This window comes from Myodes glareolus, chromosome X (assembly GCF_982192425.1).
Source record: "Myodes glareolus chromosome X, mMyoGla1.1, whole genome shotgun sequence".
Taxonomy (NCBI): Eukaryota; Metazoa; Chordata; class Mammalia; order Rodentia; family Cricetidae; genus Myodes; species Myodes glareolus.
The window spans coordinates 107,838,798-107,864,729 of record NC_142053.1 but is presented as its reverse complement, the minus strand read 5'-3'; the positions used below and the strand labels follow the sequence as shown (position 1 = coordinate 107,864,729).

The 25,932-nt window shown below is 37.7% G+C and overlaps 1 protein-coding gene across 2 annotated transcripts in view; it reads left to right on the top strand.

The window, feature by feature from the left end:
• The first annotated feature begins 873 nt into the window (after positions 1-873).
• The window catches only part of Mid1 (midline 1), a 356,681-nt gene continuing 331,622 nt past the window's right edge, over positions 874-25,932 (top strand). For both annotated transcript variants that reach the window (XM_087902599.1, XM_048446262.3), the window contains exon 1: positions 874-1,069. The gene's annotated coding sequence lies outside the window, so the exon portion shown is untranslated. The remainder of the gene's footprint in view (positions 1,070-25,932) is intronic.

Sequence of the window (25,932 nt, the reverse complement as noted above, 5' to 3'; positions counted from 1 at the left end):
GTAGAAAAAGTATAGAGAAAGAGTGAAGTATTAGAAACTCTACATGTATTTTAAACTGTATTTCAAACTGAAGTTAACCCTTCCATCTATAGAGTTCACTTGTACATGTATTTCTTTTCTTCTTAAATCTGTGAAATTGCTTGTAAGTTTTACATGTAATAATGCAAATTCACAAATCTTATATTTCTTTTTTGAACAAATCAAATAATATGTGGGTTGGGAAAGATTATTACTGCCGTAGACATCATTAAACTGAAATTCCATCCATCAAAAATACATTAGCAATCATTGCATTGCAAAGTAAATAAACATTAAATGTTTATATTGTGTTATCTACTAAAGGCCTGGGAAAGTTTAGTAGCTTAGTTACTGTGCTCAAATAAGTCAGTTGTGCCTTGTTTCATGGAAGTTTATTCTCTTCCTATTCCCTTTCTGTCACAATTTTTGCCTCTTTGAAAATAATCTCAAAATTAATTTCCCTATTTTTGAAATCATGAAAGACAAATTAGGATATCCTATACTTTAATTTTTTCCCCTACAATGCCTTATGATAATATCATGTTGGTCACAGTGTGTGATATAAAATACTAGCTGTTAACTCTCAGTTACACTAAAAGGGCCAATTTTTGCAGACTGCTAGGATAAAGATGCTTTTAATTAAATCTCACAAATCCCTTTGTACTGCAACCAAACCCTCTGCAGGCCAACTGATTCTGAGCCCTTCTGGCATGTATAGAGTTAACCAGGTTACTGAGGGCTCCTAGTTAACTTCTTTCACCAGGAATGCAATTCATGTTTACCTATATAAGGAAACCTGTTAGGCTGACCTGAGTTTGGTATTTTTTTTTTCTTTGACTGAGAGGCATGTAAGCACACACCCTGGAGAGGGGGAGCGATTCCCAGCTGGACAGAGCAAGCTTCCTGAACGCCCCAGCCGTTCAGCTGATCCGAGGCGAAGAGCAGAGCCGGTACTTGCCCGAGCAGCCTGCTTGGAGGACCTTCAGGTTTGCCTCTTCCAGCTCTCAACTGAGGAACAAACCCCCCGATTCTGGGAAAAATGGGGAAGCCGGTGAGTCTTACTGCTCTCCCTCTCTGCTTGCTTCTGCTAAGGGGCACGCCTCGCTGCTCTCACCCAGGAAGCAGAGGGAGAGGCGTTGCTCAGCCTCTAACCCCACAGCTCCTTCCTGAACAAACACAATGCTTCGCCGTACCTCCAGCCAACTTTCTCTGTGGGTTTTGCACATTAAAAATCTACCGAGGCAATAATTCTAGCACCTTAGACATCCCAGAAAGTGTTTTTTACTGAGCAAGAGTTTCCAGACCATCGTGATGAGCAAACTTTCTCATCTTTCTTGCACTCTGAAACAGTGCAGATGAGTTTGGCGTGGGGGGGGGGTGCTTTGAGGGGAACGCTGAATCCTCAAGGAAGTAAGAGTAAATCTCAGAGGGATTCTTAAATCCACAAGCAGGGTGATAGTCTGCAGAAACAGAATTTGTCACTTTTTTTTTTAAAAGGCAGTCTGAAGCTATCATTTTTCATTCCCGAGAAGCAAAATACTTGGATCCTGTACATGTAATAAAGGACACCTTCTGAGACAGCAAGGAGAGGAAGAAGCAGAGCTAGCTCCTTTGTTCTAAACAACATATAGAAATTCACTTTTGCATTTTGACAACTAGCATGTGCTTGCTTATATATAAGCTGGGAGTGATGAATAAGGCATTATGTCAAGGGCACTGTGGTCAATTGAGTTAAAAATTGGCTGTGCACTATACATATATAAAACATTCAGTCTGAATGTAATTAAATATGGGAATGTGAAAGTGCTTAGAAAACTTAGAGGGAAATTTTGGTTATACTTGGGAACAGTCAATTAGAAAAGGCAACTGTGAAAGGAAATTTGAAAAACCAAAAACCTGTTCCCACCGAGGTCTGAGGCATACGGAGAAGTTTTGAAATGAAAGTTAGTTCTCTTAATGCTTGTCAAAGGGGATTTAAAGTAAGGTACAAATTTGTAAATTTTATTTTTGTAAGGCAAGGTGGTTTTCTGAATGGAGTTACATTGGACAGTTTTGTTAAACGGCATGGTTGCTCATCTTCCAAAGGAATACCATCCTTTTCTGTCACGCACAAACTTCATTCTAACAATTTGTGCGGCAGGGTTTTGCTACTGACTGCAACAGGTGGCAATGAGGACCAGGTTGAAGATTTGTGAGGATGAGGAGCTAATTTCCTAAATTAACATAAAGGAAAGCAATCGATGCAAACCAATTTGAAAGAAGCGCTTTCTATTGTTAATCGTAGATCATCTTCTCCTCTTCTGTTTGTAGCAAGACTATTGTTCTTAAGACAGATTGGCAGCTCGCTAGTCATAAGGACAAAAGCTCTGGCCAGTTTTACTTAGGATCCGTGACTCTAAACAGAACAACTATGCTAAGAAACACAGTTCAAATGCTGCTTGCTCACTGCCAAGAGAAAACAGTGAGAAAGCAAGGGTGTATTATATGGGAGACATTTCATTAAACAAAATTCCAGATAGCGTGAGCAGTGAGGGAACAATGCAAATGCTTAAAGTTTGTTATCGGCACACTGCTGCTAGGAAAAAATGGGAGTCTTAATATTGCGCTGCTATCAGTGGGAGTGAGTAACCCAGGAGACACAAAACACTATTTTAAAATATACCCTTAATAACAGATGGTTTAATACCAGGTTGTCTCACCATGCTGCCAATGAGATGGCCCCAAGCCAAATCAACTGGCATGTCTACCATTTTTCCTGTGAGTGGATGTGTACATTGTTATTACATAATAATTGCATTAACAGCCAAGGGAATATATAACCAGGAAAACACAAAAGTCTCTTGGGCCACAGAGAGTGGGGGTCTTTATAAGGATTTTAGATTTTACAATTAGAAACCTCCTTGCACGTGACGTTAGTTGCTGCAGATGATTGGGAGTATTATCTGTAGAATCTATGCATTCCGGGTTCCTCATGAGCTCATCTAGGGGTAACAATACTGATTATGGGATGGGATACCTTGGCATTCTCAGAGTTCCCGGTGGATTTCATCTTGAAGATTAAGTTCATTTAGTGTCCAAATTTTCCTCCAATGAAAAACAGTTAGGATGCTATATTTTTACATTAACTCTTTCAAGTCATGGTGTTATGTTCTGGTGTGAAGGGTGCCTCCATTTAACAACATCCTTAAAACTATGAGATGGTAGTAATTTTCCTGAGTTTTGAAATAAAAAAAAAAGGCTAAAAAATCCTGGTCAGGAGGAGGGATAGTTCTGATAACTTCGATAGTTCATAAATTGTAAATTCCTAAAAGAAGTGTGGTATGAATCCTACAAATTATAGTTAACTACAAACTTCTAATGGTTCATGGACTGAACCTGTTTTTGTGGGGCATCTGATTATCGCAGGGCACATACTTTAAGGAAAAAAAAACTGGCCAGTAGGTGGGCTGTCGAGCATTGCTCTTGAGTGGGTTGCACACCTGTCTATTCGTTTATACTTCTTGGCATCTTAGGCAGCAAGCTGGACTTGGATGCAGCATACCTTGAAAATGGTTTCTGGACCTCCATTTTCCTCATATACTGCATAAATTTGATCATTTTTGATACTTAATGTAATGCGGAAAAGAAAGAAAACTGTCAATAACAATTCCTGCCCATGGAACTGACTAAGCAAATTAAAATGCTACAAATTTGTTCTCCTTAGGTATATAATTTTTAATTTTTATTCTCCTTCTTGAGATCATTGGAGTTTTTAAACCCTGTCTATGTCATTTAATTTCAGATGTATGATATATATATATTATATAAAATTTCTCACTGCTGTTGTTTTAGCCTTAAAGATCTTTTGAAAAGCTAATGGCAGTTTTTGTTCTTGAAATTTTTTTGTAGCTAACATTTGGTTATTGTTTCTATTATCCTTTTTCAAGTTGGTGTTTAGTTGGGATTCTTCTGCTATCAATGTAGATTAGTCCAAGGACAATGGACATAAATAAAATATGGATTCTTAAGAAGTTCTTTATTAAATGAAATTTCCTTACTTGGACACTGTACCAAAAGCTGTCCTAAGTTCTGTTATCTTTGTAATCTTTGGTGAGTTTTCTCTCCCTACCATTTGACATTAATTAACTCTTAAAAACATTGTACATTATTAATTCCCATAACATTCATTCAGCAAATATTTATCAAACACCTTCTGAAGTCCTGTGTGATGTACTCTGAAAAAATGCATGTATATGAAAGACAGATGAACTTGAACTGTGTCTTTGTGTGAGAGATAACAACATCCCTGTAAAAAGAAAACTCATAATGTAAATGGTATGCAGCCTGTGACATGTGGTTTACTACTGAATTATCTGGTTACTCGATTTTTCTGTTGAGCCACCTTTAAATCAGAGCTTCCTATTTCAAAGGTACAACACACTGCCATGCAATGAATAGCTAAGAGACATGGTGAGATAATTCGAATAACAAAGTAAGGCACATGTAATAGGACGCCAAAGAGTCTCATGAACTGACAGAGGAAAGAAATCAATAGAATTTCCCCTCCAAATAATTCTAAAATGACAGGACTGGGTGGTACTACCTTATATTTTGTAAATGTAATTTTCAATACCACTATGTCACACTAGGGTGAGGGGTCTTTGGTAGAGTCTTTGATTAGCAAGCATGATACCCTGGATCCCATTCCCAGCATAGCAAACCAAAAAATGTCTGTTCTCTCTTGGGTTGTCAGGTATTCAGAGCAAAGAGATATTTCGAGAGCACGAAGTAGATCACGAGGTTTGGATAGTGGCTCAGCACCACTGGTAGTCCTTAAGGTAGGAGTTTCAGGTAAAGATCTCATGAAATAGACAAGAGCCACTGCCGTGGCATCTAACACAATAGAATTAATGCCTTTGATGACAAACGTTTAGATAATGCTGAAACATTTAAAAGAAAAATAAAAGTAGACTACAGTGCTCTGGAAAATAGAGCATTCTTAGATATGCCTGAAACTTAATGGCCTCATCTGCATTGAGGACGCCTTGACTTGAAGAAGTGGAAGCAGACACACTGATGGTCCACTTAACTCATTTAAAAATTGTGCTTCAGTGAAACATGAGATACCTTCTAGTGTCTGCACCAAGTTATTTTGATTCTTTGCTCTTGTTATTGTTACTTACTTATCTCCTGTGTATTGTCAGGGTTCTCAAGTGGACCAGAAATGACAGAATGAATATAGATAGATAGATAGATAGATAGATAGATAGAGAGAGAGAGAGAGAGAGAGAGAGAGAGAGATTTTTATAGTGGCTTACAAGTTGTGATCCAGCTAATCCGTCAATGGATGTCTACCAATGTAAAATTCAAGAATACAGGAGTTGTTCAGTCCAAAATGCTGTTATTCCAGCTGGTCAAAAAATCTGTATTAAAGGTGAATCTTCTCTAATATCCAGGCTATACATGAGTCTTCTGACTTCAAATGATTTAATTAAGAAAAAATCCCTCACAAGTATACCCAACTGCTTGGGTTTTAGTTAATCCCAGATGTAGTCAGAGTGTGACTAGCCATCATACTCTGTAAGGTTTAGGGTTTGACTCATTTTCTAAAGTCTTCTTTAATAGTCTATGTTATCCAAATATGGATTTCTACATTTGAAGGCTTTCTCCCAAAGTCACATATTTTATAAGCAAAGAAAAATGCTTGCTTTATCTTTATTAATTTAACACTTTGAAAACTTTACAACAACAATTACAAGAAGGACTAGGTTAGAAAATTCATTGGGAAAGAACCAACAGTTTTTTCTTAAAAACAAAAATAGAATGTCTTTCTAACTTTAGGAATGATTTTTCAGGAGTATTTAGGGTTGTCTTTTCTCATGGTATCATGCCTCCAAAGTCACTTTTAGTTCTCATACAAGACACCCCATCCTGCCAGAATGAAACATTTAATCTGATGTGACTCCCAAGGCAGAGGAATGCGTCCTATGTGCTGATACGCACTAACAAGAGTTCACTGCTTATTAAGGGAAGTGGGAATCATATGGTACTTGAGTGATGAAGTAGTACAGCTTCATCAAATGTAAATGAAGTGTCCCTATGTTAGAAATATTTTCACTGAATCGCAGACACTATCTCTTACAATTATATACCCTTTAGAAAGAAAAGAAATTGAAGCTATGGTATAATGTTTTCTAGACTGCAGTATATAAATCTACATTTATTGAAAGCACTCTTTTAGGTATATTTAGACTGAATATTTAAGATTGTATCTGCTCCATCTGCATACATAAAATGAAAATTACGGGTGAGATAAATCTCTTCAGTAGTTTCAGATTTCAAGTGCAAAGGGAATACTCAATGTCCATTTAATAATATTTACTACCTTTACAAACTAAGACCTAAGAGGAGTCTGCATTTATGTAGATAATGTTTCATTGCAAGAGATAACCATGAATAAAATATCATGAAACCAATAGTAAAGGTGCTATGAAAGAAATAAAACCTCAAATCTGAGTCATGTGTGTCATAATCACAGTAGGAAGGTTTCACTAATCAGCGGAAGTTAGGAAACGCATATATCAGAAAGGGATGTGTACATAGAGAAGTAGAAGGAAAGAACAATGTCATGGTGTTTAGAGGAAGAGAAAAAGACCAGATTTTACTAGAGAATTTTCAATAATGGCTGACACTTGTCATTGAAAAAGTCCACTTTGGCAGCAACATGGGAAACAGAAATAAGGGTTTATCAGAATTTGATTATATGGGACCAGAGAAAGCTGTCAGGCATAGAAGACATCTGCTTGTTTTTGTTCCTGGATGATAGAGGTGAAGAGAAACAGATAAATTTTCTTGATATTTTATGATCAAAATCAACAGAGGTGAATGAAAAATTGAACAGGAAAAATGGTGACTGACAAGGCTATGTCAAAGAAAGCTTTCAATACAAATTTAGCTCACATAACTATACAAATAGTGTAGTATCATTGAAGTTGGGAGTAAGGCAAGATAACCTGGTCTTGAGAACGCAGCTTAATTATTTGTAGTCTGGTGAAGCAGAAAAGGCATAAGTTTTGAGGTTGAACACCATGGTATGGTTCCATTCACAAGCTGTGTAGTTGCTCAGATAATATGGTAAAAAACTATGCCATAAACATCTGCATTAAGTGATGCTGGTACAAAGGGATGCGTGGTAATCACTTCTCTGTAAGTCTTATGCAAGTGTTAATATTAATAATCTCACAAATTCATTTCTGTTGCAAGTCGAAAAGAGATTAGTAACTTTTTGGAGGTAGAACAGGGATGGTGTTGTGTGGTGAGGTAACAGAGAACTCAACACTGTACCTTTTCCTAAGTAAAGACTTCTGCTTGTTGATAATATCCAGAGAATCTGTTACCTTTAATTGTTTGGTGAATTCCTTCCTTTTTACTCCAACTTCTCCTCTTCTTGGATTAAGGTATCCCATATAAGAACAAGCTAGACTTTTATCATTTGAGGTCCTTTATCACTCGTAAGAGGCCTGACTATAAGATTTAGGAACGTGTAATACAAGTGTTTACGCAGACTAATGGACTAGCCTCATGCTCTATGTAGGGTTTGAGTGAAGATTTTGCCATTCTGTTTTTCTAGCATTCTTTCCGCAAAAGAATTTATATATGATATGTGTGCTCCCTGTGTTTGTTCTCAGGAGATTCTTCTCTAGGTTCTAAATATTCTCTTATTAAAGGGAGTCTTCACGTGGCGAAAGCTCCAGCCAGACAGATAGAAAACCTAGAGAATGGGCATGTGATGGGGAGGAAAGGGTTAAGCTCTATAGATTTCAAGTATTAGCTTCTCTTTCTCTCTCTCTCTCTCTCTCTCTCTCTCTCTCTCTCTCTCTCTCTCTCTCCAGGTGTTCTGGCATTGTAGGACACAAGTCACTACCAATATTCTCCCACTGTCTTGCTCTGTTTATTTCCCTTTGTTCTTGGCATATGTTATTTAAGTCCCTTTTTATTGTTAGACCTCAGTGAATGCTTCCAATTTGGGGTATACTTATGTATAAATGCGGTACAAGCCACATTTATGATTCACTGGATTATTAAAATGTCTGAATTTCTCATCAAGATCCTATTCAGTTATTTTTTATGTACAACAAATGATTATTTTCATATAGAAATATGTGGTGCAGCGTAGGAGATTTTTCCATTCTGTCGTTTTATTTGTAAAGTGTTTGAGTGGAATATTGTGAGCTCTCTGAAATCCCAGGTAACTGGATGGTCCGTGGTTCTTGATTCTGGTATTTGATATGTGACTGTAGACATTCTAGCTGGGATTTGGGTGGAGGAGGGTGAGTAAGATAGTAGACTGGAAGTTGTTATCTATAATAGAAATCTCAGACATATTTGGAAAGTGTATCTTCCTCTTCCTAATCCATCCATTCCCCAGTCCTCAGTAATTTCTCCTCTATAAGACCCATTTGGTGCAAATGCATTTCAAGGTATAAGGGCATTGTAAAGCATTCATTTCAAATCTGAATAGTATCTCACAGAGAGATTGCCACTTTCACATGTTAGTGACCCACTTGGCTTTGCTGACAGTAAAGCATAAATACCCAATCCACAGAAACTTCCAGTTAGCATGTGCAATGGTAATTCACAATGCAAACAAACAAACAAACAAACAAGTAGGAAGTCAGATCTTGACAGTGTTAAATCAGAGAACGAGTTTATTTTGTCCAAGAATTCAGGTACCTGCCCATAAATCATTGGCTAGTAGACTGAAGATAATGAAGGAAGTCCCAGAATGAGACAGGGTGAAGGTCACATCAAACACTGCAATCAATGAAAAATGGTGAGAACTTCTATTTCCAGACCCCAGAGTCAAGCTCCTGCCGAGATAAAGGTGTGAGCTTTGCACAGCATCAAACCTTCTTGTCTGTTTATTCTGCTTAGAAAGAGTAAAAGTAGGGAGGAAGAAGGCCTCTGCCAACAGACTATAGGTCATAAATTAGCTAATAAAATATGTCCCAAGTTATCTCTTTAATAGCCTATTTTATATAAACTTGTCTATTTGAGTTACTTTTTTCTCCACTCACTCAAGGTTGCATTTTGGTAGCCTTAGTCAGTATATGAGTTGTAAGTTGCAAAATCATAGATAACCTACCTTGTGTTTTGAGGAAAATACTAGTGTATATGTACTTCTGTATGTGTGTGTGGTATATGTAGCTTGTTGCTATTGATCAGAAATCTAAAAGTCAACTTCAGATGTCTATATGTAACATTAGTTAGTTTGATGAAATAGGCATATTATTATAAAATATATTTAGTTTTATTAAAAGTAAATTTTAATAATGCCTCCAAGATTTTGTAGTTCTAATTTATTATTTCCACTGGTGCTAGAAAAGCCAATTCTTATTTTATCTAGTAGAGGCACAGTCAATGCTAACACAACACTACACATATTTCCATGCATTTCTGTGTACATTACACATACATGTGTGTGTGTTACATGTGATTATATAAATATATCTACATATACACACATATATATACAACTGTGTATGCCCATTTAAAATTTTCTTTGAGAGTAAAATTTCAGCCATTGTTTATTATTTTCAATGTCAGACAAATGATATAACAAGAGAAGAAAATGACATTTTTATGACTGTATATAATGGCTTAGATAATAGGTGGATAATCAAAGAGGCAGGTGGGCCAGGGGCATAAACAGGAAATTAAGAAGGGAGGTGCTAAAGCAACAGAATCTGCTCTCCCCTGCCCACCTGCTCCCACACAGAAATAAAATCCCAAACAACGAGGTACATGATGAAAGGATCCAGCAAACTGGCAAGGCATGCATTGTTAGAAAACAGAAACAACAGGAGGCAGAAAAGGAAAGAGAAAAAAGAAAGGCTATGAAAGATACTTCAGGAGAAATGCTTTCAAATTTTAAGAAATGGACAAAAAAGGTAAACAAAGGAAGAAGTGAAAAGGTAAAATTGTGGCACTATTCATTCTCATTCAAAAGTGCCTGCCCAACTGTAGGTCCCTGAGAATAATTTAATAACCCTGGCTCCATGGGATATACCCAGGGAAACTGACCTTGAAGATGATAGAACTTGTCTTACCTTCTAAGACAAGTATAAACGCAGTATGCTTAAAAAAAAATTCTCTTCCTCAAAAAGGCGTGAATGGCAGGATTCCAGGACTTTTTAGATGTGAGGTGGCACAGAGGAGACTGGCCTTTCCAGGGTTAGTAAATGGTTACTCTAGGTCAGTGAACAATAGGCCTGTGGCCTTAGGAGCTAATCCTCCACATGCCTCCCAAAGTCCGCAGTCATTCATTAAACCAGCAGCAGCACCTGGCTTAGTGTTTATAAAGTGCTTTCCACTTCTGCAGGGGAGAGGGAAGTAAAGGCTGAGATCTGTGAATGCATTTCTATTGTTAAGTGTTACCAAAGTACCAGAGCTTCAGTTGGTAACTGCTAGGGGGCTTGAGCATGAAATTTCAAATCCAACTCACTGTGATTTTGCTCACAATAACTTATGCTTATAACTCAGTGCCCCGAGGAACTGTTTATTTCAGGACAAGTGTGCATCTTATAGTATATCACACATCTCAAGGCCTGTTTCAGAAAACTGTTTCGACACAGCGTGTTAACAGTGAATTATTGATTTTTACCTGCAGCAAGGAGTAATGCTCAGAGTGGCTGGGGACAGCTTCCCAGTTGTTGGCTAGTTGTGCAGCTCTATTTAAGGCTCTAGTGGGTAATTCAGATGATGGCAAACTTCACTTTGACACAGTGCCATAGCGCTTCCATTAGTGCCCTGCGTAGAACACAAACATCTGCTTGTTTTTATGGCCCATGTGTTACTTAAGATAGTCTGTTGCTTTATGACGTAAATTGCTGGAATCTGCTGACTATTTATAAAGACTCTTTTAGTGTTTCCTTGAAATGATCACTCTTTACAGTTGTTTAAAAGATAATTGGCCTTTTAGGTACACAAAAATTAGGAAGATCATATTTTCTACTCCTCTGACCTTTTCCAGGGATGGCATTATTACTAAAGCACACCGGCTTGTTGTAAAATCCTTTGTCTTTGGGGCTTGTGTGATTCACGGGTTCACATTATCACATCAAGTCAAAAGAAACTACATTTCCAACTAATTGATCAAGGGTAACTAGCCTTTTTTTCCCCTCTCTGTCCAGAGCTTTGTGGATTTACTTATTTCAATTTGCCTTGAGAAGGTTTGCTATTGGTTCCCTTCACATTTATCTTGTCCTGGCAAGATGGCGAGCAATTTGTTTGCCTCTAGTATATTCATGTGTTCACTACAGCTAAGTTTCAAGACAGCCACGGATAGCATTTTCATTCCAATGGATTGACTGTATTCCAGGGCCCCTTTGATTGACAACTTTGTCTTACTTTTATTATACATGAAGGCCTGAAGCCATGGAACTTCTCAAGAACAAGAGGGCCATGATATGAAGGATCTAGGATATGAAAAACAAACACCATCACTTATGATCCCAAATTTGAGCAAAGATTGGCTTGAGGAGTAATGAATACTAAAATGATTCTCTTCAGCCCAGTGATTAGAGAATTTTGGGAGGACATAGCCATGCATATTGGGTCTTGTAACTTGTAAAATATTCCAAAATAATCCCTCTGGAAGAGCACTTTTATATTATGCCAGTAAATAGGGCTCTTACTCGGGTCCTGGAATGTCATGGAGCCAGGAAGTTTCCGGGAAATTCCTAGGGGAAGGATATTGGAAGATGATAATTTGAGGATCGTGAGAGTTCTTGAGACTTGCCAGAGAAAGGAGACAAGGACTAATTGGGAGGTTTTGAGAGTGCAGAAAGAATCCATGTGGACATGTGAGGTTGGAGTGATTTCTTTCCAATTGAGATCTATGTGTTTCTTGCTCTCTCTGGGTTCTGAATATTGAATTTATGAAAATGCAAAAGAGAAAAAGATTGTGTCCCAAAGGGAAACATTTAGAGAGTTGGGGAAAAAGAGCATCCGCTGCCTCATTACTGAGAAAGGAAAGAATGCAATGGAGAAATCTGGTCACTAATTGCAAATAAAATTAACAATTCCTGCGTGCTGTTAAAAACAAAAATATCATGTTCCATAAGTTACAAATAAGGGGCCATGAATAAAGAAGATTCTCAGAGTAAATTTCAGCTCAAATTCATTTCATCTGGAGACAAGAATGGCTTAGTGAGGAAAGGTACTTACCACCAAGCCTGATGATCTGACTTGGATCCTTGAACCCACATTGTGGAAAAGAACTGATTCTCCCAATTTGTCCTCTGATTTCTCCATGCTTGCCAAGGCACAATATGGTGCCCATACACATATGCATGTGCAAATGTGTGTGTGTGCATATATGTGCATACACACCACACACACACACACAGAGAGAGAGAGAGAGAGAGAGAGAGAAAAGAGAGAGAGAGAAGAGAGAGAGAGAGAGAAGAGAGAGAGAGAGAGAGAGAAAGAGAGAGAGAGAGAGACTTTCCCATTCCAGTCAAAGAAAGTATAGAAAGTAGAAAGTAAGAACTCACCTTGGCTTCTTAGTCTGTAGTTTGCCACAGCCACCATCACTAGCTGTTTAATGCCCTCTAAGGTTGAACAAAATGCACAGAAATTATTATGTCAAACTCTAGTGCTACACAAACCTAACTTAGAATCTCCACTGCAACACTTGCTAGCTGGACGACCTTCTCTTAAATTCCTTGGTTGATTTTGTCATCAGCCTTTCCAGGGCACATGGTAAGACAAGCAGGCACAGTATTCTAAGCAGAGTAAATACTTGGGAAATCCTGGCTAACATCATCCTCTCTGAACACATAGGGAGTGACGGTTCAGTGTTTGATAAATTGGTGCCCCAAGATGTTGTCATTCTGGACAAAGCATGCAAAATATGCCACCTCTAGGAGAGAAAAGCCCATTGAATTTGTTAATAGGCCTTTTACTCCAAATCACTCTGAATTGTTTAGACTTTTCAGAGACCTGTGGACTTAGGCAAGACTTAAGATGTCCATTAACATAGCGAAGGAAATGGATTGATAATGCATAGAAACAATAACTTACTAAAGGGGAAGGCAGGCAGTTGTTTTAAACCACCCTGTTCTTTTGATTCAGAATGAGCAGCTTTATACCTTCAAAGAATTTTCCTATACTAGACCTGACTAAAGTTTTGCATATGAAATGTCTTACAAATGAATTTAAGTTAATGCTACTAAAATATTTAGTGATTTCAGGCAACCATTCTAACATATGTTGGCTTAAAGCTAACTTTTAAGAGTTTTGCCTGGAGATAAATTCTCTGTTAAAAAAAAAAAAAAAACACTTGAACAAATTAAACACAAAGTAAAATTTGTTTGGAAGATGATGTTTCACCCAGTCTGATTTTGTATTTCCTCTTGGACTAGAAACATGTTAGTCATTTAAAATAATATACATGTCCTTAAGACATATTTCAATAGGGCAAAACCCCTAATCAACAACAAAACCCTATTTCTATAAATACACAAAGATCGCAGCAATGCATAATGAAATAAATTAGTGTCTGTGGCCATTTCTTCTTCCTGACACTTTAGAGGAAGTATTCTTTTGATATAAAAGAAAACCTGTTGACCTCATCTGAAAACTTAGTAACAATAGCAGTTTTGCAATGCATTACATTGCTAAAGTCTACTTTTCATAAACACACCCAATTTTGACTTTTTCATTTTCTTAGAGTCTAAAACATAATTTTTTTGTTTGTTTTACTCAAAGACAGTTATATTATCTATCTCTCTGAAATGTTTAAACAGAAAGACCGATGAAGAAAACACAATATTTTCCATCCTTCTGATAAAAATTAAGGAACATGACCTTATCTTATATTCTTGAATAGGATGTTGTATTTTCCTAATCCCACATCTGACCCTTCAATGTATTTTTCATATGTTCCAATCTCGATCCACAGATTAACCAACAGTGCAGAAAATCCTAAAAGATCAACATCAAAGGATTATGATAACCCTATTTTGACAGTTTAATTTGAATGATCTAATAAGGTCACATAATTTGATTTCTTAGAGTACAATAAATAAATAAACAAACATCTCTGTAGAAGTCAGGGCACATCTCATCACTTGAATGGGTTTCCAGTGCTGTCTTTCTCCTACATTTCCTCCTATGGGATCTTTTTGATAAGAGATGTCTCTGTAGAGATACCTGTGCTCATCTATGAATCTCCCTGAATATAGTTCAAAGTGTCATTTTCAGGTAATGATATCTGTTAAATAATATCCAACATGACACTTACTGAATTAGATTTCCCCACATTACATGGGAATAATGACCACAGTAAATTTATTTAGAATCTGTGTGATAACACCAAAGATGCAGTTTATTTAGGTATTGATATAGTATAGTTAATTATTTATTATTATTTATAATTATTAGCCTTAGTATGTTCAGGAATGTCTGGTAGCTAGTTAAATATAGTGAGAAGAATTCAGCATGAACAAAATATAATCTTCTCCAACATGAAAGTGCACTGCATATTGGATGAAGCAACTATAATACAACATATTACACTCGTTTGCTCCACAACCATTTAAAATTCATCTATTTATTAGGCTATGGGGATACACATTTCCTGCCCTCAAGGAAATTATGGTTTGATAAAGAATTTTAAATAGGTGCTAAGAGGCAGACAAAAATTTTTTATTTAAAACATAACAAATATAACATAAAGGAAGAAAGGTATGATCTATTGAATGTCCTAAGCAATAATTCTGGTTTATGCTGACATTAATATTGACCTCAAAAAGACTGCCTAATTGACAGAAAATTATGGCAATGTCTTAATGTTTGGGATTTTAAGTTTTTTGTTTTAGTTTTTATTTATTAATTGTCTTTCCTGCTTCTATGTATGTCCACCTTGTATTCTAAAAGTAAATCACCATGTGAGGGCTGGAAACTGAAGCTTGACAAGTGCCCTTAACTGCTGAGTCATCTCTCCAGTCCTGCTATTTGGACTTTATTAGTATGATTTCATGCTCTGTGATCTATATTTCTGTTGTCTACACGAAAGGTTCTAAGGTGACTGAAGACAACACTGTATCATAGTAAGCTTCAGAATTTCCAGGTAAGAACTATAGGAGAAAAGCAGACTACTGAGCCTTGTCTGCAAAAACTACTTTAACTGGTCTTGAGATGGGGTCTAAAAGTTTGCATGTCTAACATGCTTGCAGGTGATGAGGATACGGTTGATAAGAAAACTCTGTTTTGTAGCATTGGTGTCAGATATACTCACAGAGTTACAATACCTCTATGTGGAGGAGAATGAAATATGGTATACATCAACATATGATAGTATGCAGTGTAGTGACCAAACCAAGTGCCAAGTGTAAGGTAGATATTAAAAGGGTTCTTCTTTGGATCATTCAGGTAACTTCTCTAGTAAGATTAAGATTAGAGAAACTGCAATTTATCAAAACTAGCTTAACATTCTCATATGAGTACGAGCAACTTGGAACCACACAGCTGCAGAAACCCGGGGGCCTGGTGAACAATTTTAGTTTTTAGTTCCCATGGACACCCTAGAGAGCGCCAACTGAGTTTGCATGTTCACACTTTCCTGTCTCTCATCAATTGTCTTTGCAGTGAGGCAGTTTCAAAAGGCTCCATCAGGGGAGCCTGTGACAAGAACATGATTTCATAAATTCCGCAAAGCCAAGCTCCCCTTGCTTTTCCTTTCATGACGTGGAGCTATGCATTGTTGGCAGCTCTGTTGTATAGTAGTTTTATGGGTACAGCATGTTGAGATGAGAGAACAGGAAAGGCAGAAGTGATTTCTTGTCGACTCAGTTAAAACTGACCGTTCTGTCCCTGGTTACCAACTCTTTGAGGGAGCAGTTAAGTTGTTTTCCTCTAGGATTTCTGAATCTAGAAAATAAGAATGCAAAATTAAAGGGAATTTTAAAAGAATTTTTATTTTTTAGTCTGTAGTGTTTTGTGGTAATGCTTTATTAAAGCATATTAAATATATACAAAGGAATTTTTAAATAGCCATAGTTATGTACTTACATATGTACCTTAAATGTACACTTTGGCATTTATTTCAAAGAAATGAAATGGTCCCAAAACCCTGTACACAAACATTCATGCAAGCTTTATTTATGTGAGCCTGAACCTAGAAGCAGCCCAAATTTTCTCCAACAAGTAAAGCGTTAAACAAACTTTGAAACCTTTTTACTGGAGAAGTGAGAAGGAATGGATTATCCATGTCTAGAAACCTTGAGGAATATCCAGTGAATTATTCTGACTAATAAAAAGTCAATGCTGGAAGGCTACATACTCTATGATTTTCTCAATTTGATTTGGTAAGGTAAAAAAAATAAAAATAGAAAACAATTAATGGTTTCCTAGGTGTAGAGATTGGAAAAGTAAGGGAGATGGTTGTGTTTAAAGGGGTAACATAAGGGATCTGTGTAGGGATTGAGCTAAACACATGTATGTGCATATATACTCACGTATCAGTACTAGAAAACTAGGGAAATCTCAATATAACTGACAGGTTGCATCTCTTTCAGCATTCTGGTTGAAATATTGTATTATAATTTTGCAAAATAACACAAAATTGTAGAGAGAAACTGAAAGAGAAGGTGAAGGTTATTTCTATATTATTTCTTTTCTGAATTTTGAATAAATGGATCCTCCTGAAATTGAGAAGCTTCTGTAAAGCAAAGGACACAGTCAATAAGACAAAAAGGCAGCCTACTGAGTGGGAAAAGATCTTAACCAACCCCATGTCAGGCAGAGGACTGATCTCCAAAATATATAAAGAACTCAAGAAATTAGACATCAAAATACAAAGTAGCCTAATTTAAAAATGGGGTACAGAACTAAACAGAGAATTCTCAACAGAAGAATCTCAAATGGCCAAAAGCTACTTAAGAAAACGTTCAACATCCTTAGCCATCAGGGAAATGCAAATCAAAACAACTCCGAGAAATCATCTTACACCAGTCAGAATGGCTAAAATCAAAAACACCAATGATAACCTATGCTGGAGAGGGTGTGGAGCAAGGGGAACACTCCTCCATTGCTGGTGGGAATGCAAACTTGTGCAACCACTTTGGAAATCAGTTGGCGGTTTCTCAGAAAATTGGGAATCAGCCTAACTCAGGACAAAGAAATACTAATTCTGGGATATACCCAAAAGATACTCAATCATACTACAAGGACAGTTGTTCAGCTATGTTCATAACAGCATTATTTATAATAGCCAGAACCTGGAAACAACCTAGATGCCCCTCAATGGAAGAATGGATAAAGAAAATATGGCACATTTACACATTAGAGTACTATTCAGTGGTAAAAAATTAAATAAATAACATCTTGAAATTTACATGCAAATAGATGGAACTCGAAAAAACATCCTGAGTGAGGTGACCCAGACCCAGAAAAATGAACATGGCTTATACTCACTCATAAGTGATTTCTAGCTGTAAAGCAAAGAATATTGAGCTGATAGTTCATGATTCTAGAGAAGCTAAGTAACAAGGTGAACCCTAAGAAAATCATGCATAGATCTACCTTGAAAGGGGAAATAGACAAGATTGCCTGACAAAATTGGGAGCATGGGGGTGAGGAAAGTAGGGAGGGTGGAAGGGGAAGGTGAGGGGAGAAGGGAGGGGGAGCAGAACTTGAGGGAACGGAATGGTCAAGATGGAGGAAGCACAGAGAAAGATGGAGAAAGCAAGGAAAGAGATATTTTGATTGAAGGAGCCATTATAAGGCTAACAAGAAACCTGGCACTAGAGAAATTCCCAGGAATCCACAAGGATGACTCCAGTTAAAACTCCATATTATATGTTACAATTGCATATGATCAGCAATGATAACAATAAAAACTTCTCGTTAAAAGAAAGCATTCTTAGCAAAGTGGTGGTGGTGCAGCGGCACACACCTTTAATCCCCAGCACTCAGGAAGCAGAGGCAGGTGGATCTCCATGAGTTTAAGGCCAGCCTGGTCTACAGAGTGAGTTCTAGGACAGCCAGGACTACACAGAGAAACCTGGTCTGAAAAAACAAAACAAAACAAAACAATCAAATGAAAGGAAAAAAGGGAAGAGAGAGAGAGGCAGAAAGACACAGAGAGAGAGAGAGGGGGGGAGAGAAAGAGAGAGAGAGAGAGAGAGAGAGAGAGAGAGAGAGAGAAACAATCTTGTCCAGTGAGATGGTTCAGCTGTTAAAGCTGCTTGTTGCCAAACCTACACAACCTGAGCTCAATCCCCAGGAGCCACATGGTGAAAGGATAGAACTAATTCCAACCCTGTGACATACAGACACAGATACACACACAGCGACACACACACACTTACACACAACATTCAGGGGAAAAAAAAGAAATGAAATATTCTTGTAAATGTAGAAACAATTAATCTTGAGCAACCCGAGTAACCAACAGTTTGTGTTAATGTGATTTCAAGTTGCATACAGTAGTGTTTATTAAGTAGTTTCAATGCCTCTTCTACTTATGTGAGTTTTCTCAAATTAAATCATACCATACATAGGGCAAAATAAAATGCAATGTGATCCCCTACAGCAAAGATTAGCAAGCTATGACTCATGGTTAAATCAAGTTCTCTGTCTGTTTTCATGACTCTCAACCAAAAACGGTTCTTTTATTTCCAAGTTTGAAAAGCTTCAAAAGAAGAAGTACTATTTTATGACAGGTGAAAGTAATATGAATTTCCAGCTTTAGTGTTCATAAAGAGAGTGTTATGAGAACACAGCCATACCCACTGACTTTATATTATTGTCTCTGGCATTTTTCATGGCCCAACAGCAGAGCAAGGTAGTTGCAATGGGATGAAGCCAAAACTAGGGACTATCTAAGATTTTTTATAGAAAAGTTTACCTACCCTTGCACTTGGTGCATTAACTCTGGATTTTCTAGGCTAAGGTAACTCTGATAAGTGATCATCTTAGCATCATAGCATTCCATGAGGGAAATAATGTTTACAGTTTATAGCATAAAACCATAAGAAAATGTTACTGCCTGAATCAATTCTGGGAGTCTTAGATTATTCATATATTCTGTCCTTCTGGAGGAATCATAAAACCCATAAACTCAATTCATACTTAAAGAGAACAAAAGAATGTGTGTTTCTTAGGAAAAGCACAAAAAAAGAATGAGACCTCATGGAAGACATAATCAGATCAAGTTCAAGTCATCACTCTTGCATTTACCAGCTATGTAACCTGGGCAAGTCGTTCCCCTTTCTGGGCTTTATAACAATCAAGATGAATATGTCTACTCCCATGGATTTTCAGAGTGCACAACTAACCTGTACATCAAGAACCTGGAATGTTGGAGTAGGCAAATTCCTACTTATGCTCCCTCCAAGCTGTTCCAAGACAGGAATCTTTTCATTCCTCTGGTTTTGTGTCTTATTTTTCTGTGCTACCCATATCTCATTCTGACTTCAAAATCTGCAAGGAAGAGAGTTTGACTCCTTTTATAAACAGCTACCTCCGTCTCTGAAGTTTCTCTGTAAGCATCTGTGGAGGAACAACAACAACAACAACAAAACCCACCAGCCCATCTCCCTGCTGCCAAGATTTCTCTTCAGATTTCTCTCTCAGGAGACCTAAGTGGAGGCTCTGATACAATGGAATATAATCAAATCTATTTTTTCAATTAGAGGCTGAAATGTGTCTGCAGTGCTGGGGGAACCTGCAGGTAGATGTGATCACAGTAGTTTCAAATCTAGTCTCCAGTAACAGGCCAGTTGCTGTCTGAAAACATTTCTGGCCCTTTAGGTTATAAAGAAAAACTTCTTATTAAAATCCTAAAGTCAGAGGGGAAACATGAAAAGAAACTGACTTGCCTATTGATCATTGCTGAACATTCAAAGTGCTCAGTTCATGATTCTCTCTACACACTGATTCAGTGGGGACGTGGGTGTGATTGCCAGGACACTTCTTTCAGCGCATGCCAAACTGACAGCCACGAGGACTAAATTCAGTATTGTACTATTCTAGGAAAGAACACAAAATCCAGACTTAGGAGTCATGACCAATCTCGTCAGACAGAGCGAGACTGAAGTGAGCAGTGCATCCCCGAATGTGACTTGAATCCTTCTTAGTGATGCCCATAAAGGAGACTTAAGGAGTTGATATTGAGTTAGTTCCTGATCTAGAAAGACTCTTAGCATTACTGAAAGAGAAAGGGAAACAGACAGAAAAAGAAAAAACAAGTTGAATGATTTTGTTGTTGTTGATCATCAGGTCAAATGTGTTGTTTTTTTTTTAATTAGTAAATTTGTTTGAGTAGGTTCCGTGATTTAAATACTTCGTTTCCTTGTCAATCTTTTTCCAACTACATATAAAGTATAATAACATAACACTCAGTAGAATGAAAGCATATCTATGTAATAAGCCAATATGAACTTCCCCCTTTGTGTAATTCATAATTGTCTGAGAGAAAAGATGGTACACTTCTAGCACCCAACTCAAATTGCCCCCCAGTGATGTTTTAGTGATCGTTTCTTGCATGGTTGAATCCACTGTGGATGCCCTATTTCATACGACCCATCCTTTCTTCACTTAGGCAGATTAAACTGCCCTGCTCTTAGCAAAGCTTCTAGTACATTGAATTTTCTAGATGTCTCATGTAAGGATATTTTTGAAGCATAAAGTTTCTAGCACCATCTCTAAAGATGCCCCACATTAATGCTGAGATGATGGGTGATGAACCTGAGAATGCTGAGATATCACATTAATATTTGCATTAGTTTGTACGGCACAGTTTATCTTAACAGACAAATCATCTAGGTAGGTGTGACATTACCTTGTGAACCTTAAAAGCAGAGAACATTCTTTGCCTGGGACAGAAGTCAGAGAAACTGGAAGTATAAAAAATAATTTTGAGTACCACCACATTTGGCCTTAAGGATGGATAGCGTCACACCAAGGATAGGAAAGCAGCCTGCAATTGGTGAGCAATTGTCCTATGATGGAAGCATGTAAATGGAGACCTCAGTCCAACAAACTCTAAGATCCAGGGTCAACCAATGACTAGAACAACCTTGGAAGCAGATCCTTTTACAGGGACTATAGATGTGATTCCAGGCTTACCAGTGTTTTCATTTCAGCGGTGAGTCCCTGAGCGTAGAGAAAGTCAACTAGTTGAGTCTATCCCGTCTTCAAGCCTGCATCCCCATGAACTAAAAAAACATAATTACATGTATTAGCTTTTTATGATTTGTTATAAAGCAACAGAAAGCCAGTAAACTGTTCTTTGCTGCCTTTCCTTTGAAGTTCCCGGACTGATTTTTGTAATGAGTGTTCTAAGTGAATGTCTCTCTCATTTCTAAGTAGAAAATAATTCTGTCCTTCTTTCACCACTTGGATTTGAGGAAGCATTTCATTTCCTATTTCAGCTCACTGTCAGATGACTTGATGGACATATTTTTAAAATGAACTATGTTAACATTTGTAATTTCCCAAAGAAGCAGTTGTTGCTATGCTTCTTATTTGTTTCATGCAATACGATTTGATCGGTAATGTGAGGACCTTCAGTGTCATGACAGCAGTACTTTGGGCAATTGGAGCTTTAGAGCTTTAGATTCATATATTATTCCAGTTGAGAAGAATGTAATGTATTCATCAAGCTGAAATATAGTAGCATTAGACACATCTGGTTACTATTCCAACATGTAAAGAATTTAGGAGTCATGATTTCTGCTATCTCAACAAGATAAAAGAAGACCAAATAGAAAACCAACGTCTTTTCTTAAATCCACGAGAGAATTGGAGTCACAGGTCTAACACTAACCTCTAAAACCTGAGAGGCAGGAATATCTAAAGAATATAGATTATGTTCCCAGAAGCAAAAGCTGTTAGACTCAGCCGCTAGCGGGAGCCTTTAAATGGTAACTTCAATGAATTGCTGTTGGCTGGTTGTAAGATACCTTGACAGATTCAAAACTGCAGGGTGCATAGTATAACTAGGTATAATCCTTTCCCAGGTTATCCCTCGAAATTTTCTACCAGTCTTATGGTGAAGATCAGAAAAACAAAACAAAACAAAACAAAACAAAACAACAACAAAACACCTGGTGCTTGGCTAGATCAAAAGTAACCATTGTGAAATACAAACTGACTCTTACAAACAAGCCCAGAGCATCCATCAAAACAATCCTCAGCAACAAAGGGGAATAAAAGACTGCCTTATCTGACTTAGTGAGAGAAAAATCATCTATTTCTATCTGGATTTTAGATTTTCTGGCTCACCTAAAGGTGACAATATAAACTGAGAAGCACTCATGGTGGTCCACACTTCAGGGTCACAGGCAAAATCATAATCAGAGAATTACAGAGCACTTCCCCTTCACCTAACTGTATCCCCACATCATGAAGGTGGATTACAAGACATAAAATAACTTCAATGATCAAACCCTAAGAAAGAGTTTCTAGGGAAACATAGAGACCGTGATAATGAACAGCAAAGATACTTCAGGAAATTGGAACCTCTAACACTTCTACTTGTAGCAAACAGTAATGGTATCCCAACTCTTAGCCAGATCATCATATAGCCTCACGATAAAAGCCTGTCTACTTCATTTCCTAGAACACAACCCATAACGCCCAGCTTCTAACCAGAAAATTCAAGGCATTCCAAAAGAAAAGAGAAATCTCTCAACCTCAAAGACAAACAAGGCATTAGAAACAGACTCTGATATGATGGGGACATAAAGCACAGCATAATTGGTACACAAAGGTTCTATTGAGAAAAGCGAACAAGAAGTTGTCTCAGAATTTAGAGATTTAAAATACTTCACATTTATTATCTTACAGTTTTTATGAATAGTGAGTCACGGCACATCTTCACTGTGCCTACAGCTAAGGGTCTAGACATGTTCTGTGAAACCTGGGGTCTCATCTGGAGGCCCAGCTAGTAAAGAATGCCTTCCTGAGCTGACTCATGGAGTGGTTGGATGGGGTCAGTCCATTAAAAGCTTTTGATAGAGAACTCTGTTTGGTCACTGGATGTTGGTGTGGGGGCCACCCTCCTTTCCTTGCTGTGTGGACCTTTCTAACATGCCAGTTTACTTCATCTAAGCCAGCTAGGTAGAGAGTCTGCTAAGTACGATAGTTCTCATAATTTTGTTTAGACAAAACATGGAAATGATTTCTCAGTGTAGCCATATTTTGTTAGCTAAAAAGCAGTGAAAGAAGGTGAATTATAATATTGTAAATACCAGGAAAACAAGGACCATTTAAGGTTAGCTTAAGGATGTTTAGTATTATGATTATGGTCATTTAAAAGGCAATATAAACCTTAGTGTCACACAGCTTTAATCCCAGAGGCAGAGGCATGAAGATCTCTGTGAGTTTGAGGACAGCTTGGTCTACAGAGTTCCAGGACACCCAAGACTGTTATACAGAGAAACCCTGTCTCTGAAATAGGAGGAAATAAAGGAAGGATGGAAGGAAGGAAGGAAGGAAGGAAGGAAGGAAGGAAGGAAGGAAGGAAGGAAGGAAGGAAGGAAGGAAGGAAGGAAGGGGAAGGAGAAGGGAAACGAAAAGAAAGGAAAGGAACGGAAAGTGAGAGGAAGGGAGGGAGGGAGAGAGGGAAGGCGGGAGATAGGTAATATAATTAGTTAAGTGCTGTGCCCAGTTAATCAAATAGACTGAGAAAGCAAAATTAATTCTCGTCTCTTTCTTACCTTTATCCATCACCTCATCTCTTTACAAATGAAAAAGAAGATCCTGATAAACTTGGAGAAGTTAAAAATGCCCAACAGCCTATAACTTGCTAGAGACCCCAATACCAAAGTCTTTCTTCTTCATCTTTCTGAGTCTAATGCCAAAAGAAATTAAATTAACAGTAGAAACAAAGTTAAGTGAGAATAAGTGGTAAGTTGCTTTTGTTAAGTTGGATACTTAAATCAATGACATTTCAAGAATTCAGATGAAAAATTTCAGGAGACATAAAGCAAAAGAGGCGAGGGGGCAGCATGAAGCATGCCAGGAAAGGCTGCCAGACCCCGAGGCAATTCAAACTAATGAGTAGCATGCCTGCTCTTGAGTGGCTTGTTCTCTGGACAAAGCAGACTAGACTGGAGATGCTTGAATGCAAGAAGACAAGCATTATAGCATAAATATGAACCTGGTGGAAAATCAAGCAAAGAAAGGAATCATGCAGAGACATCATGGGGATAAAGAGCCTCAGAACAATTGCTCTCAAGGGCTACCACGAACTTCCCTTGCCACAGCCACAGTCACGGCTCACAAGTTCTGATAAGGAAAGCCCAACTGCCAGTGCAACCTCCTGCCTTGTCCACTCGCTCTAAGCATTAGATAACAATACAGACTCCTGTTTGTGAATGGCAATGAGAGGCTGCGGTTCACTGCTGTACTTGAAGTCACTTTCAAAGCCTTGCCCACTATGTGATACTTACCCTCTGCTTGTTTAAAGTGCTGATAGAATAAAGAACAGGTGATAAAAAGTCTACAAAGGAAAATAGGATTGCCTGGGCTGCACTGGGGAGGTTTTAAAGGAGGGCTATGTTATTTTGCATAAGTCCTTGACTTATGAGAAACACATAGGGATGACAATCATTAATAACTACTGCTGGTAACTCATGGTTCTCTTACTGTCTTGGTTTCCTATCAAACAGAAGTGTGATTTCAAATCAGGGCATAGAAAATCCTATCCAACTATTGCTGGATATGATATTTATGATCCTAGTCCCCGTGTCATCTCAAGTTAGTGGTTCTCAACCTGTGGGTCAAGACCCCTTTGGGCAAACCTCTAACTTCAAAAATATTTACATTATAATTCATAACAGTAGCAAAATTACAATTATGAAGCAACAATGAAAATAATTTTATGGTTGGGGGTCAGCACAACATGAGGAACTATATTAAAGGGTTGCAGCAATAGGATGGTTGAGAACCACTATCTCAAAATAATCCATCTAGCAACTCACAAACTAAGGAATATGTCCAGCTCTTTCAGGTACAAAGGAACATCACTTAGGCCATGTAGGTCATTTCAAGGCTGTATTGAATTGGATGGAGTTATAGCTCACTGGTAGAGGGCTTGTCTAACATGCTCAAAATTCAGAGTTCCATCCTAAGTATTGGAAACATGAAGAGGCGGGGAGAGGTTTCAAGGCCTGCTTCAATTCATTGCTGGCCACATAAATCCAGGAAATTACTTAAACTCTGAGTGAAATTGGAATTGTTTCACCTCTCCTCATGTTAAGATGAGTGGAGGGCTGAATGAAGTCATGTATACAGTAGTATTCCCTCATCATGGAGCATCTGTTTAGTAGTGTTAGTCAGTTGACATATTTCCCGGTGAGCGCTGAAGTTGTGCTGGAGATCACAGATGGACTGCAAACCTTCTGCCAGCCATTTGCAGTAGCACAACTAGGCAAGCCAAAGAGAAGTTTCAACTGGACAGGCTTAATTCATTCAGCCCCACTCTGAACATAAATCTTACTGTCTTCACAGTTCTTAAACACACTTTTGAAGCTATTTTAATCTGACCACAGATGACAAAATAGGGTCAATACCTGGCTCTCCATTACATTCATTATGTAGTAGTTCAAAATGATTAATTTATTTTCAATTGTCTTTAATTTAATAATCAAATTTTTGCAAAGAAGAAATACTGATAGGTTCATTTTTATCTAATAAGGAGAGAATACAATGATACACTTTATTCAAATGGATTTTAAGCCATGGGTTTTCCTGACTTAATAACTATAAGATGCTAGTCTCTTGTCAAGAGTTATTTTAGAAATTCCAAGTTAATTTGGAAGCATTTAGTCACTATCTCCTGAACTGAATCTGTAATGTCAACATGCCTCTAAATACCTCGTGAAGAACAGCTTCAAAGGCCCCTTCCGGCATTTGACT